The sequence below is a fragment of the Palaemon carinicauda genome, chromosome 37 (genome assembly GCF_036898095.1).
Source record: "Palaemon carinicauda isolate YSFRI2023 chromosome 37, ASM3689809v2, whole genome shotgun sequence".
Lineage (NCBI taxonomy): Eukaryota > Metazoa > Arthropoda > Malacostraca > Decapoda > Palaemonidae > Palaemon > Palaemon carinicauda.
Window position 1 is genome coordinate 51242351 of NC_090761.1, and position 17061 is coordinate 51259411.

A 17061-nucleotide genomic window follows, 5' to 3' on the forward strand; every position below is an offset into this window, starting at 1 on the left:
CTGCGGAGCTGTGGAGAGACCGAAACACAGCACCTTGAACTGGTAGATCTTGTTGTCCAAGCAGAATCTTAAGTACTTCCTCGAAGATGGATGGACTGGGATCTGGAAGTACGCGTCCTTCAGGTCCAGTGTGCACATGAAGTCTTGCAGTCTCACTGCAAGTCTGACCGTGTGTGCCGTCTCCATGCTGAACGGGGTCTGCTTGACAAACCTGTTCAGGGATGATAGGTCGATGAATGGTCTCCAGCCTCCAGACGCCTTCTTTACAAGAAAGTCAACTGAAGAAGCCTGGGGACCCGTCGACTACCTCTTGGAGAGCGTCCTCCTTCAACATGGTCTCGACTTCTGCCCGAAGGGCTTGCCCCCTTGCTAATCCCATGGCAAGGGAGCTCAACGACACTGGATCCGCTGTCAGGGGGAGGTAAAGATGTCGTGAATGGGACGCGATATCCCCGACTGATTACGGAAATCGTCCAGGAATCGGCCCAGAGTTGCTGCCACCTCCTTGCGCAACTTTGTAGGCATCCCCCCCACAGGTGGACATGCAGGGGGACTGCCAATCCTAGCGTTTGCGGCCCCGCCCGCTCCCTCTAGGATTCTTTCCTCCCCTAGAGGACTTTTTGCCTTTCTTGTCCTTGACAGGAAAGGGCTTAGACACCTTTGTCTTTGCTGCAGCTGCCTTCTTCGTACTCTTGACAGGACGTGGTTGCTGGAGGTTTGTAGGGCCTCGATGTTAGGGCCCTATGGAGAAGGGAGTCCTGGTTGGACTTCCTCCACTTCTCGGCACCCTGCTCCCCGTCCTTAGGCTCAAACAAGTTCTTACCGAGGACAGAAGAATGTCTGAGCCTGCTAACGTCTGTACTGGGGACCTTTTGGTGGAATCTCTCAGACACTGCATCCCGACGTTTCAAGATAGTCTTAGCCCACAAGCTTGAGACTTGGTGGGCTAGAAACTATGGTACGCGTGCCCGAGAGCAAAAAGGTCTCCAAGGCCTTCCTGGTGCTTTCTTTGGACAAGTCCTCAGACCGCACCAGGATGCCCAGAGACCCTAGCCAGATGTCCAGCCACGAAGTTGCCAGCATGGCACACTTCGCTACCTTTTCCTGGCTCAGGATCTCCGTTGCCGAATACGAGACATGCTGGGTTGGAGTCTCTCTAGAGGTACTCCCCCGGTAAGCTCTTCCAGAGTGGTGCAAAGGAAGAGCTAAACAAGTCTCCTCCAAGATCTCAAAGTACCTCCTCTGATGGACGCGAGGAGGCGGGAGAAGCTTGTTACCGGTGCTGGATCAGCTGGAGGAAGCAAGCTCAGAGAGCTGGCCTTCGACCTTGTCTCTGGCACTCTTAACCCCCTGTGACTAGGGCGAAGCCGCACTGGCCCTCGAGGGTTTTTGAGTACTGTAGACACTGTCCAAGACCATGTACTTGCCCTCACGAGGGGGAATCTCTGGATCCAGAAACTCATTGAGATTCCTCATGAGGGTCAGAACTTGCCAGAACGTATGCTCTGACTCCTGCAGCTCTCCTCCTGAAGGTCTGGCAGCAAAGTCTCCTGTCGCCAGAGGCTCTTCCTGGGGGGACTCGTGGACGTTCTCTGAGGGTTTGGCTGGCTCCTGTCTAATCCTTGATGAAGACACTGGCAAAGTCTTAAGAGTCCTTCGACTACCTCCTGGGAGGGATACAGGACTCCAGCAGTGATTGTGGAAGGCTCTTCTCAACCCCTACCAGAGAAGAGTTCTCGGGGCAAGGTGGGGTTTCCCCCATTGGTGCGATGGGGGAACGACCCGCCTCACCCGACTCCCCAGAGGACGGGAAATCCTCGTCCACAGGGGAGGGAGAGAAAGTCTGGGGGGGGGAGAGAGAAGCCTTCAAGAACTTCCGAGGAGTCAGTTTCGCCCTTGGAGAAGTTACCACGGTAGAAACTCCTCTCTTCCTCTTCAGGGGAGACGAAGCTGCCACTGATTTGTGACCAAGTTCAGAGAATACAGGCTTAAAAGCCTGCAAGAAAGCTCTGACGATGGTACCAAACCAGGGTTGCTGACTGACACGCCGTCAGACACTCCCTCTGGAGGGAAGGGGATCGTTCGATCCCTAGGAGGAGTTACCAAACGAGGGTTCGCCTGAAAAGATGCTTTAACAGAAGTGTCCTTGGACCTATCCGGAAACCTCCCCTCCTCCGGTGAGCGCGCTGTTCTGCGCATGCAGGGTGAGGAACGAGACGACTATGACCTGGCCGTGCGATGTCCTGCGGCCTCACGTGTGGGATCGCGCAATGGGCCCTGCCCTGGGTCGCACGTGGGCGAACGATGGCGCGTAGGCGGCATGGACAGGCGATGACAGGTGGCGCGTAGAAGGCTGGATAAGCGCTCATGCGCGTGAGGGCGATTGTTCGCGCAGGATCCTGCCGAAGACCCCTGAGGGCGATAACGTTGGGCGCGCGCAGGAGAAATACCTCTAGCGCGCGGCACGCATATCTGGCTGAAGCAGTGGGAGAGCAGGGTGCGCTTGCGCAACCTCGTGGGCACGCGATGGAGAATGAGCGCGATGGCGCACAGGTGAGTGCTGGCGAGCAGGAGAAGATGTCACTACACCCAGATCCGAAGATCGGGGGCGTGCCTGGAGCGCAGGAGATCGTGGGCGCGCATCAGGATGCGGGCGCACAGAAGTGCGCTGTCGGTCTGGAGAGCGCTGGAGTCCTGGTGAGCGCCTGTGAGCTATCTCAGGAGATTCCAGGGCTGTGCGCTGGTGCACAGGTGAGCGGTGGCGCGCTATATCAGGAACAACAGCAGGAGCGCGCTTGTGCGCAGTGGCGCGTTGAGGCACTGGAGGTCCGGTGAGCGGCTGTGCGTTATCTCGGGAACCTCCCTTTTAGTGCGCTGACGCGCAGGTGAGCGTTGGCGCGCTATAACAGGAACCAATGGTGAGTGCTGGCGCGCTATTGCAGGTGCGCGCTGGCGGTCGTGGGAACGCAGGGGAACCCTGGCACGTAATGACAAGAGCAACAGCAGGTGCGCGCACGCGCGCAGTTGAGCGCTGGCGCGCTAAGACAGGAACATCTGCTGCAGGTCATTGGCACGCAGGGTGTACCTGGCGCTTAAGGGACAGACACAAATTTGTGCTCGTGCCCTTTATGCCTCGAAGGGACCGTTGTCTGTTTAACAACAGGGTGAGAAGGCGCCCACAGCGCATCGGCAGCCAGGAACAGTGACGGAAGGTCAGCAGGTCTGGAGGGTGGAAGGTCGGCGTGTCCTGTGTAAGGACGACCTTCCACCGAAGGAGATCGCGAACGATCTCCGGAGAGATCCAAGGAGGTAGGTGGCAGGGTCGGCGAACGACGGCGAGGTGGTTCTGCGGAGGACTGCGGAGATGAGCTGAAGAGGCGCCTCCTAACACCCTTGTGAGGTGAAGGAAGACCTCTACGGCGAAGGGGAAGGCGAGTTTTACACCTTATATGCCCCCTGGGGGTCGTGGGGTCAGCGGGCTGACCATCAGCAGTCCTCCGAAGAGGAGTCTCTAGGAGTGAACTCCCCAGAGGGGGAGAATTACCGGCAGGAGAGACCGTAGGACTTAGTTCCTCCCTCGAAGGATGTTCGGAGGGGGGAGCTAAGCCTTCAGCTACCACAGCAACATCAGGAGCAGAGGTTTGAGACAACTCATCGGAAGCTTCTGCCACAACAACGTCGACGATAGACAGGATCAATCTCTGCTACCGTCGGCGACTGTTTGACAGCTGCTCCCAATTTGATCATGTCAAACAGTGCTTCCTTGGAGGGTGAACCCTGAAGCCCCAAGCAAGCCCAAAGCAGTAATAAATCACTTAGTTACAGGCATAGAAATATCCTTCTCCGGGGGAGGAGGAGGAGCTGCCTCGCTATGGGAGGCATCTCCCTCTTCCACACCCCGGGATCGGTCAACAGAACTACGGTTTACGCTACCACTCAACGGCTTCTCGGGAAAAACCGATCAAGTGGGAGCTTCGGAGGAGGTTTGGGCCACGGAAGAAGAGTCCTTGGGATTTTCTCTTTTCAAAGAAACCTCTGAAGGAGAAATATCCCATTTAGACTTCTTCCGGCGCCGAGAAAACCTCTCCCACTGGGAGGTAGACCACTCCCTACACTCACCACATACATCAACTATCACACAGCTGGCCCCTACAATATGGACACAAGAGGTGGGGATCCGTGTCGACCGCCGACAAATGTGCCACAAAGGCGGTCAGGTAAACCAGGACACTTACACATAGCAGAGGCCAACTTCACGTACACTCTGTAAAAAGAAAAAGCAAAGAAAGATTAATAATGGCTGATCAACAAAAGCGAGGGCGAAAGCGGACACGTCCGACTGCCACCCGAGCCTATAGCAAAGTGGGCTAAATCACAGGGGTGTGTGTGTGTGTGTGGGGGGGGGGGGGTTAGCAAGCTACCCCTCCCTAACCCCCGCTACCTAGCGGTGGGGTCGCAAACCCTCTTTAAAAATCTAATGGCTTGTCATTTCAGCTACGCCAAAAGTAATTACCCATATTAACTAGCGTGGTTTGTATTTCAGTAACGGAACAACTTACTTTTAAAGTTGTATTTGTTCTACGCATATAAAAATGTCCTTTAAATAGGGAGATTAACAGCTAGGTGAGTTTGAAGTCCCCCTAGAACACAACTGGTTGGTGGTTCTCTGAAAATATCTACCTGGTCCCATAATGGAGCGAATGAAATGACTCCAGCACCCTCCTATCTGTCCATTAGAGAGATACGTAGATTGATAGGACCTGGCTTGTCCAAAATTATTTCTGTGGTCTACTGAGGAATCCCTTCTCCCCGGAATATCAAGCATTTCATATGATGATCAGTGAGCTGATATAAATTCCACCATCCTCCTCCTCCTCAGGTAATGATGGAAAATTCTTTGAATTAAAAAATGAAGCTCAGAAGTAACTGAGCATCATAAAGTCAGATACAGTACTGTAAAATTTTCAACAGCTTTGCCTCCAAAGAGGGTACAAAATATTAAGAGCCAGTCCTTCTAATATTGGAATCAAGACTCATCTAAATGCTTCCTGTCCTGTGTGGGAGCTGAATTGGCTACACAACTACTCTAGCAGCCACTGAAGGACCAATTACAAAGGTGTCTAAGTCCTTACGGGTGTAGTCCGTAGGTAAAAGGTCATGAAGATGGTCTGACGTTTCCAAACCCTAGCCTTCAACACTTGGCCAACTGAAGGATCGCTCTTGAGGGTTAGGGCATCATGAGCTAATTCTAGGTGGTACAAATTATAGTTAAGGCATATATTGAACAGAGTCAAAATTCAGAAAGAGCGTGTGTTCCTAGAAATCAGGCCTGAGGCATCAGGTCCCCTCACACAGAACTGCAGAGCCCTCACAGAATAAAACATCTCTATCAAAACCTGATGCTCCATGTAGAAAGGATGGAAAAGGTCTCAAACAGTCATGCACCAATGAATAGTGTGTTTAGGCTAAAAGGCTACTATGCATTTCTGGCCAAAAATAGCATGTTTTTCTCCCATACTAATTGATCAGAATGGTATTTTCACACAGCACTCTAGATCACTAATTTTTGATACTATAATGCATTTTCAATATCCAGTTAATTAAGGTTTTTACTCTTGTCCTAATAAAGCCTAAGCCAAATTAATCTATTAAGAAGCAAAAGGAATTTGAATACCTAAACTCCCCCAGTTCTCTCCTCTCCTTCCCTCCCTCTGTCTTTACCCCAGCCTATCCTTCCAATAACCCCCTTTCTTTGTCTCCGGCGTCGCTAACTACCTTTTCTATAACCTGTTTTACTTGTTTATAACTGATAGAATTGATATGTTGGATTCTTGCTATAATCACGACATTGTTGTATTTTGTCAGGGTTCATTTGCCTATCTATCCATAAGAAAAATCCTTACATTTTGGAAAAAGATCTGTTCAAGACGATTTGGAAAAAAAAAGATCCGTTCAAGACTGTTTGGAGAAAAAAAGATCCGTTCAAGACTGTTTGGAGAAAGAAAGATCCGTTCAAGACGGTTTGGAGAAAGAAAGATCCGTTCAAGACGGTTTGGAGAGAAAGAAAGATCCCTTCAAGACGGTTTGGAGAGAAAGAAAGATCCCTTCAAGACGGTTTGGAGAGAAAGAAAGATCCCTTCAAGACGGTTTGGAGAGAAAGAAAGATCCCTTCAAGACGGTTTGGAGAGAAAGAAAGATCCCTTCAAGACGGTTTGGAGAGAAAGAAAGATCCCTTCAAGACGGTTTGGAGAGAAAGAAAGATCCCTTCAAGACGGTTTGGAGAGAAAGAAAGATCCCTTCAAGACGGTTTGGAGAGAAAGAAAGATCCCTTCAAGACGGTTTGGAGAGAAAGAAAGATCCCTTCAAGACGGTTTGGAGAGAAAGAAAGATCCCTTCAAGACGGTTTGGAGAGAAAGAAAGATCCCTTCAAGACGGTTTGGAGAGAAAGAAAGATCCCTTCAAGACGGTTTGGAGAGAAAGAAAGATCCCTTCAACACGATTTGGAGAAAACAATCCCTTCAACACGATTTGGAGAAAACAATCCCTTCAAGACGATTTGGAGAAAACAATCCCTTCAAGACGATTTGGAGAAAACAATCCCTTCAAGACGATTTGGAGAAAACAATCCCTTCAAGACGATTTGGAGAAAACAATCCCTTCAAGACGATTTGGAGAAAACAATCCCTTCAAGACGATTTGGAGAAAACAATCCCTTCAAGACGATTTGGAGAAAACAATCCCTTCAAGACGATTTGGAGAAAACAATCCCTTCAAGACGATTTGGAGAAAACAATCCCTTCAAGACGATTTGGAGAAAACAATCCCTTCAAGACGATTTGGAGAAAACAATCCCTTCAAGACGATTTGGAGAAAACAATCCCTTCAAGACGATTTGGAGAAAACAATCCCTTCAAGACGATTTGGAGAAAACAATCCCTTCAAGACGATTTGGAGAAAACAATCCCTTCAAGACGATTTGGAGAAAACAATCCCTTCAAGACGATTTGGAGAAAACAATCTCTTCAAGACGATTTGGAGAAAACAATCTCTTCAAGACGATTTGGAGAAAACAATCTCTTCAAGACGATTTGGAGAAAACAATCTCTTCAAGACGATTTGGAGAAAACAATCTCTTCAAGACGATTTGGAGAAAACAATCTCTTCAAGACGATTTGGAGAAAACAATCTCTTCAAGACGATTTGGAGAAAACAATCTCTTCAAGACGATTTGGAGAAAACAATCTCTTCAAGACGATTTGGAGAAAACAATCTCTTCAAGACGATTTGGAGAAAACAATCTCTTCAAGACGATTTGGAGAAAACAATCTCTTCAAGACGATTTGGAGAAAACAATCTCTTCAAGACGATTTGGAGAAAACAATCTCTTCAAGACGATTTGGAGAAAACAATCTCTTCAAGACGATTTGGAGAAAACAATCTCTTCAAGACGATTTGGAGAAAACAATCTCTTCAAGACGATTTGGAGAAAACAATCTCTTCAAGACGATTTGGAGAAAACAATCTCTTCAAGACGATTTGGAGAAAACAATCTCTTCAAGACGATTTGGAGAAAACAATCTCTTCAAGACGATTTGGAGAAAACAATCTCTTCAAGACGATTTGGAGAAAACAATCTCTTCAAGACGATTTGGAGAAAACAATCTCTTCAAGACGATTTGGAGAAAACAATCTGTTCAAGACGATTTGGAGAAAACAATCTGTTCAAGACGATTTGGAGAAAACAATCTGTTCAAGACGATTTGGAGAAAACAATCTGTTCAAGACGATTTGGAGAAAACAATCTGTTCAAGACGATTTGGAAAACAATCTGTTCAAGACGATTTGGAAAACAATCTGTTCAAGACGATTTGGAAAACAATCTGTTCAAGACGATTTGGAAAACAATCTGTTCAAGACGATTTGGAAAACAATCTGTTCAAGACGATTTGGAAAACAATCTGTTCAAGACGATTTGGAAAACAATCTGTTCAAGACGATTTGGAAAACAATCTGTTCAAGACGATTTGGAAAACAATCTGTTCAAGACGATTTGGAAAACAATCTGTTCAAGACGATTTGGAAAACAATCTGTTCAAGACGATTTGGAAAACAATCTGTTCAAGGCGATTTGGAAAACAATCTGTTCAAGACGATTTGGAAAACAATCTGTTCAAGACGATTTGGAAAAAATCTGTTCAAGACGATTTGGAAAAAATCTGTTCAAGACGATTTGGAAAAAATCTGTTCAAGACTATTTGGAAAAAATCTGTTCATTACGAATTTGAAAAAAACTTAAATACGATTTGGAAAAAAATCTAAGGTTTGGAAAAAAATCTTCAATAAGATTTGGAAAAACAACAAGATTCGGAAAAAAATCTTCAACAAGATTCGGAAAAAAATCTTCAACAAGATTCGGAAAAAAATCTTCAACAAGATTCGGAAAAAAATCTTCAACAAGATTCGGAAAAAAATCTTCAACAAGATTCGGAAAAAAAATCTTCAACAAGATTCGGAAAAAAAATCTTCAACAAGATTCGGAAAAAAAATCTTCAACAAGATTCGGAAAAAAAATCTTCAACAAGATTCGGGAAAAAAATCTTCAACAAGATTCGGGAAAAAAATCTTCAACAAGATTCGGGAAAAAAATCTTCAACAAGATTCGGGAAAAAAATCTTCAACAAGATTCGGGAAAAAAATCTTCAACAAGATTCGGGAAAAAAATCTTCAACAAGATTCGGGAAAAAAATCTTCAACAAGATTCGGGAAAAAAATCTTCAACAAGATTCGGGAAAAAAATCTTCAACAAGATTCGGGAAAAAAATCTTCAACAAGATTCGGGAAAAAAATCTTCAACAAGATTCGGGAAAAAAATCTTCAACAAGATTCGGGAAAAAAATCTTCAACAAGATTCGGGAAAAAAATCTTCAACAAGATTCGGGAAAAAAATCTTCAACAAGATTCGGGAAAAAAATCTTCAACAAGATTCGGGAAAAAAATCTTCAACAAGATTCGGGAAAAAAATCTTCAACAAGATTCGGGAAAAAAATCTTCAACAAGATTCGGGAAAAAAATCTTCAACAAGATTCGGGAAAAAAATCTTCAACAAGATTCGGGAAAAAAATCTTCAACAAGATTCGGGAAAAAAATCTTCAACAAGATTCGGGAAAAAAATCTTCAACAAGATTCGGGAAAAAAATCTTCAACAAGATTCGGGAAAAAAATCTTCAACAAGATTCGGGAAAAAAATCTTCAACAAGATTCGGGAAAAAAATCTTCAACAAGATTCGGGAAAAAAATCTTCAACAAGATTCGGGAAAAAAATCTTCAACAAGATTCGGAAAAAATCTTCAACAAGATTCGGAAAAAAATCTTCAACAAGATTCGGAAAAAAATCTTCAATAAGATTTGGAAAAACAACAAGATTTGGAAAAACAACAAGATTTGGAAAAACAACAAGATTTGGAAAAACAACAAGATTTGGAAAAACAACAAGATTTGGAAAAAAATCTTCAACAAGATTCGGAAAAAAATCTTCAACAAGATTCGGAAAAAAATCTTCAACAAGATTCGGAAAAAAATCTTCAACAAGATTCGGAAAAAAATCTTCAAGATTCGGAAAAAAATCTTCAACAAGATTCGGAAAAAAATCTTCAACAAGATTCGGAAAAAAATCTTCAACAAGATTCGGAAAAAAATCTTCAACAAGATTCGGAAAAAAATCTTCAACAAGATTCGGAAAAAAATCTTCAACAAGATTCGGAAAAAAATCTTCAACAAGATTCGGAAAAAAATCTTCAACAAGATTCGGAAAAAAATCTTCAACAAGATTCGGAAAAAAATCTTCAACAAGATTCGGAAAAAAATCTTCAACAAGATTCGGAAAAAAATCTTCAACAAGATTCGGAAAAAAATCTTCAACAAGATTCGGAAAAAAATCTTCAACAAGATTCGGAAAAAAATCTTCAACAAGATTCGGAAAAAAATCTTCAACAAGATTCGGAAAAAAATCTTCAACAAGATTCGGAAAAAAATCTTCAACAAGATTCGGAAAAAAATCTTCAACAAGATTCGGAAAAAAATCTTCAACAAGATTCGGAAAAAAATCTTCAACAAGATTCGGAAAAAAATCTTCAACAAGATTCGGAAAAAAATCTTCAACAAGATTCGGAAAAAAATCTTCAACAAGATTCGGAAAAAAATCTTCAACAAGATTCGGAAAAAAATCTTCAACAAGATTCGGAAAAAAATCTTCAACAAGATTCGGAAAAAAATCTTCAACAAGATTCGGAAAAAAATCTTCAACAAGATTCGGAAAAAAATCTTCAACAAGATTCGGAAAAAAATCTTCAACAAGATTCGGAAAAAAATCTTCAACAAGATTCGGAAAAAAATCTTCAACAAGATTCGGAAAAAAATCTTCAACAAGATTCGGAAAAAAATCTTCAACAAGATTCGGAAAAAAATCTTCAACAAGATTCGGAAAAAAATCTTCAACAAGATTCGGAAAAAAATCTTCAACAAGATTCGGAAAAAAATCTTCAACAAGATTCGGAAAAAAATCTTCAACAAGATTCGGAAAAAAATCTTCAACAAGATTCGGAAAAAAATCTTCAACAAGATTCGGAAAAAAATCTTCAACAAGATTCGGAAAAAAATCTTCAACAAGATTCGGAAAAAAATCTTCAACAAGATTCGGAAAAAAATCTTCAACAAGATTCGGAAAAAAATCTTCAACAAGATTCGGAAAAAAATCTTCAACAAGATTCGGAAAAAAATCTTCAACAAGATTCGGAAAAAAATCTTCAACAAGATTCGGAAAAAAATCTTCAACAAGATTCGGAAAAAAATCTTCAACAAGATTCGGAAAAAAATCTTCAACAAGATTCGGAAAAAAATCTTCAACAAGATTCGGAAAAAAATCTTCAACAAGATTCGGAAAAAAATCTTCAACAAGATTCGGAAAAAAATCTTCAACAAGATTCGGAAAAAAATCTTCAACAAGATTCGGAAAAAAATCTTCAACAAGATTCGGAAAAAAATCTTCAACAAGATTCGGAAAAAAATCTTCAACAAGATTCGGAAAAAAATCTTCAACAAGATTCGGAAAAAAATCTTCAACAAGATTCGGAAAAAAATCTTCAACAAGATTCGGAAAAAAATCTTCAACAAGATTCGGAAAAAAATCTTCAACAAGATTCGGAAAAAAATCTTCAACAAGATTCGGAAAAAAATCTTCAACAAGATTCGGAAAAAAATCTTCAACAAGATTCGGAAAAAAATCTTCAACAAGATTCGGAAAAAAATCTTCAACAAGATTCGGAAAAAAATCTTCAACAAGATTCGGAAAAAAATCTTCAACAAGATTCGGAAAAAAATCTTCAACAAGATTCGGAAAAAAATCTTCAACAAGATTCGGAAAAAAATCTTCAACAAGATTCGGAAAAAAATCTTCAACAAGATTCGGAAAAAAATCTTCAACAAGATTCGGAAAAAAATCTTCAACAAGATTCGGAAAAAAATCTTCAACAAGATTCGGAAAAAAATCTTCAACAAGATTCGGAAAAAAATCTTCAACAAGATTCGGAAAAAAATCTTCAACAAGATTCGGAAAAAAATCTTCAACAAGATTCGGAAAAAAATCTTCAACAAGATTCGGAAAAAAATCTTCAACAAGATTCGGAAAAAAAATCTTCAAGATGATTCGGAAAAAAAATCTTCAAGATGATTCGGAAAAAAATCTTCAAGATGATTCGGAAAAAAATCTTCAAGATGATTCGGAAAAAAATCTTCAAGATGATTCGGAAAAAAATCTTCAAGATGATTCGGAAAAAAATCTTCAAGATGATTCGGAAAAAAATCTTCAAGATGATTCGGAAAAAAATCTTCAAGATGATTCGGAAAAAAATCTTCAAGATGATTCGGAAAAAAATCTTCAAGATGATTCGGAAAAAAATCTTCAAGATGATTCGGAAAAAAATCTTCAAGATGATTCGGAAAAAAATCTTCAAGATGATTCGGAAAAAAATCTTCAAGATGATTCGGAAAAAAATCTTCAAGATGATTCGGAAAAAAATCTTCAATAAGATTTGGAATAAAAATGTTCATGATTTGGAAAAACAAATCTGGATAAAATTATTGAATGGTGTAATGAACAAGTTACCGTAATCAAAATGGAGTAACTAATGAAACTGCCAAAACACTAGCATTATTTTTTGCCAGGATTTTCGGACGCATAGAAAACGGAAGTTTCCATCCCATTTTCTGTGGAGTCGTTCGTAAGTGTTCAATTATCGTAATTACAAATGCCTCTACTTAATTCAGCTAATGTTTAATTGGTTTTTACTTTACCGTATGCCCGATCCGCTTGCAAACAAACTCGCTGCTATGTTCTGGCAAGAGGACTACATTTCGTTAATTATCACTTATAAAACTTAGGTGAATACATACTAAAGCAAGGGCGAGTTTCTAACTTCGCGCTCCAGCATCGGTTGGAACATGGACTTAGCTTCCATTGCCAAAGATTAAACTAAATATATCAAGCACTTTCTACGCTAACCTTTTACTACTAACATGATCAATAAAATATGAACTATGATTATATTGTATATTTCACTATTAGGCCCTTTATTCGAACAAGTAACTTATGGCAGAAGAACCTACCTTTTTTTCTGAACTACCCGTTATTATGAACTACCCGCTTTAATGGCATGTGCTATGACAACAGGAGCAAAAAGTTTTTATATATATAAAAATGTAACCAAGAGGTTTCTACTTTCAGTATATTAGATTCAAAATATTGTATTTGCAAATATCTATTCAATTATGCAAGTTTCAATATCCTAACTAACATTGCACCATTCTATAACCAAAATCTTAATTATGACTTGAAAAAAAATCCTGCTCGTTGCTTTTAGAAAAAAAAATGCTCAATATATTTTAGAGAAGTCAATTGTTGAAAGTTTTCGAGTAAGTAATGAAAATTACAAGGTGGGGTATGCTAAGTATTCCCGTATTGATAGTGATGTCAAAAGAAAAGCCAGGAATGGCGTGAAAATATTTAGACAGTAAAGCAGATAAGCTGACAAAGCTATGAATTCAGGAACTGGCTATGGTTTAAGAATTGCTCATAGAATTAATGAAATCTTGACTGGGGCAAAGGAGAAACAGCATATAACCATCAAAAAGAGAGGGCCCTGTTATAACAGAAGATTAAGAAAGGCAACGTTGGATGGAACGCTTTGGTGAGGTTATGAATAGGAGATATGATGGGAATAATTTGATATACCTGAAGCTGATGAAGACATTGATGTATCCATGAATTAATTATATGGGTTTGAAGTTGAAACTCTCCTAAAAAAAAACTAAATTGATTGAAAGCATCGGGATATGATGTAATAACTGACGAGATGATACTGGCCGAAAATAAAGCGACTCCCAGACAACTTACAAGATTTTGTAGAATGTGGTGTTTATGAGGCAAAACCTGATGAATAGGAGTTAGGAGTGTTGGTGAAAATAGCCAAAAAATGAGATGACTGATTGGAATAATTACAGAGGCATAACACTTTAGTTATGAAAATAAAGTATGCCTATTCTAAAGAGACTGGAGAGTAAGATTGGTGAAAAGCCGATGACCAAGCATGATTTAGTAAAGGTAAAAGTTAGCCTGACAAAATTTTCACTTTAGACGTACAGCAATGCGTAAAATATGGAAATCCCTTTCTGATGGCATATGTGTATTTAGGAACTATGATCTCCAATACAGGGTCTTTAGAATTAGAGTTTAGTGAAATACTTGAAAAAAAAAATAGACAATAGCTAAGTTAGGTAAAATTTGGAAATCAAATCGCCTGAAATTACATAAAAATCAGACTATCAGTTTAGTGAGATCGGTGTTACTCTATGGGCATGAGTCATGGTATAACAATGAAAATCTCCAATAGATGTAGATTTGAGAACAAAGTCCTCAAAAGGATTTTAGGAGTTAAATGGCACTTCAGGATTAGAAAGGAAACTAAGATTACTCTAGTGCCATATGTGAATGAGATCATAAAGGGTAGATGGAGATGGTTTGGGCATGTTCTTCGCCCTCGCCGAACGTTCATCTGTACTCCACAAGGTACTAGCAGAGTTGGAAGACCCAGGCCTGAATGGCTGAGGACTATGAAGATCGAAGGAGGAGATGAATGGATGAGTATTGAATTAAAAGCTAAAGATAAGAGATGACTGGCGAAATCTAACAGAGGCCCTTTGCGTCAATGGGCGTAGGAAATTATATTCTGTTCGATTTGGAAAAAATGCTCAGTAGCCTATCATTCGAGAAAAAAAAAGCTTCACATTGCTTTTCAATATGTAGTCCTACCCAATAACATTTGGGGATTAGTTTAATCCAAATCTCTATTTGAAATCCTAATAATCATGCTAAGCTTCAAAACTGCAACCGGACAAAACCGGTTTAATGCACTTTCAATAAATGTTGCTACGATTTTTGGTATAAGGGATAATAAACCGATACTCCAATATCAAATTCAAAAAACTACATCTAAAATATTCTGCAATCCTTCAAGAAACTATTCGCTCAAAATTAACACGCGCAGTATTAAACTTGAGAAAAACTATTAATAGTGGTCACCGAATATTACTTGAGCTAATGATTAACTACGCAATCTGCTACTATTTCTAAAAATTCGATCACGAAGTCGTGTATTATCCCAAATCTCACGTGCACTAAAACGTAGTGCCTTTAATCCGAACCTAAATGTTCAGACATCTTATAATAAGGGGTTAACCGAGGATAGTTTGCCAATTGAATAGTAAACTAGCGCAGTTTTAAAGACTGATTAAAACAGCACCAATTTTAATAACTTAACTTTTTTTTTTTTTTTTGTAAATCACTTGATGCAACCAAAAAAATGTTCTTCCGATGAACCAGCCAAAGACAGGAAACTGGGCCATCTTTAGGACTTAAATGGAACTTCGCAAAATTCAAAAGGACAGTAATCAGTTGAAAATTATAAATACATAGCCAATTTATCAGAAAAATCCACTCTTAAATTTGCACCCAAAAATCAAATAAATTACATTGACTTTACCCTTCAGACGTTCAAAATAACTTTGGTCCAAGGCTTTTCTCTCTGTAGTCAACACTCCCCGACCCTTCACCGTGAACATTGTTCAGGCAAGTAGTTTTCCACAAGAACACTTTCGATGCGCCGTCTACACCCTCGTGACCTAAACTGATATTTATAGAGCCGATTTTATAAGTCAGCTTTGAGCTTCCTTATTACTGGTTATTTCTGTCTCCAAGTTTTCAGCCAGCCAATCACAGGTGTCAGAGAACTTTTGTTATGAATAGACGTGGATAATGACTTCTGATTGGCTGAGGGAAAACGAAGTACCTCAACTACAATTACAAAACACTTCGGTAATTGAAAGTGGTAAATACTTTAGGATATACAGTACAGTGACCGTATTACATCTAAATTTATTCAATACTAAATTTCATCACGAAGACAAAATTAGACATTTACACTTGAAGAATGTAATACGGTCAGAGATTAATCTGTAGATTTATCGATTTCTTGCAAAAGCAAGGTACCCTTGTCTAACCTACAGCCTGATAGAAGGCGATTCAATTATGTAGAATGACATCTAATTATAATTTTAAGGAAAAGATTCTGATGTCGTGATTGTTGTTGGTGAAATTCCAGAAAGGAACACAGATTTTATATATATATATATATATATATATATATATATATATATATATATATATATATATATATATATATATATAAGAAACTGTCTGAACAAAGAACATTTGATGCAGGACTAAATGGTATAACAAGAAAAGTTAGCAACTTAATCGAGTGGGTGAACTTTCCCCCAGTTTATAGTAAACAAAAAGTCTTGAAATAAGAAATCCTGTGTAAAACATTGCTATCAATTTTATAAGAAAACTAGGCTACAGATAAAATGACTGGAAACACTTCTCTTCAGACTCTGCTTTTAAATTTATCCTTGCAATTCAAATATGATTTCTTAGACACAAAATTGTTTGTTAGGGGCCCAGAAGGTTTACTTTGCGTAAAAAAAAAAAAATTCTACAGCTAATAGAATATAAACATTCATTATCAAAAGACAACTTCAGGTCAATAAACCTCGACAATAGAACCATGGAAGCGAAGGAACTCGATGGTATTTTTACGGAAAAAAAAAAAAAAAAACCTTGACGAATTATACAAATTAACACCCTTTGTAAAAAAAAATCACAAACAGTAACCAGAATTCATTTATCCAACAACCTGTTTCAATTAAATCTCCAGTTTTTGGCTATCCACTATTCATATAACGCAAATGAAAATTTAAATATATATATATATATATATATATATATATATATATATATATATATATATATATATATATATATATGAGAGAGAGAGAGAGAGAGAGAGAGAGAGAGAGAGAGAGAGAGAGAGAGAGAGAGAGAGAGAGAGAGAGAGAGAGTTTCTGAACCACGTGGACACCTTACCATTATTCCTTACAATTTTAAAGTAGTTTTCAACGTTAAGAGCATTAATATTTTTTACTGATCAATGGGGATATAGGCCTATGCATCCATTATAATAGAATCAATTTATTATAAACTTTAAAGTGCTTTAACATGAACACAGAAACATCAAATGCATACATCTTGTTTAGAATGACATTCATTAAATGAATGACTTAAAAAACATAATTAAACTGCAATATAAAGAAAAAACTTTCACTAATAATATATACTTTATTCAGGCCCAAAGGTGTGTCGAAATGAAATTGTGGACTTAACTTTCATGCTTTACCTTAAGGGCTGCTTTCCTGATCCCATACTTTAATGAAATTCTATTTCAATGCTAACCAGGACCCACTATGGGATGCGATTAAACAATTATTGTGAGAGAGAGAGAGAGAGAGAGAGAGAGAGAGAGAGAGAGAGAGAGAGAGAGAGAGAGATTCTCCAGTTAAACAAATGTAGGATAGTAGGTTTCAATCGTTTTTTCATAAAAAGATACGTATATG

The 17061-nt window shown here is 39.7% G+C and overlaps 1 long non-coding RNA gene across 1 annotated transcript in view; it reads right to left on the reverse strand.

The window, feature by feature from the left end:
- Positions 1–15247, reverse strand: part of LOC137629662 (uncharacterized) — a 33296-nt gene extending 18049 nt beyond the window's left edge. The window contains exon 1 of the long non-coding RNA XR_011041576.1: positions 15093–15247. This is a non-coding gene — a long non-coding RNA (uncharacterized lncRNA). The remainder of the gene's footprint in view (positions 1–15092) is intronic.
- Positions 15248–17061: the final 1814 nt, after the last annotated feature.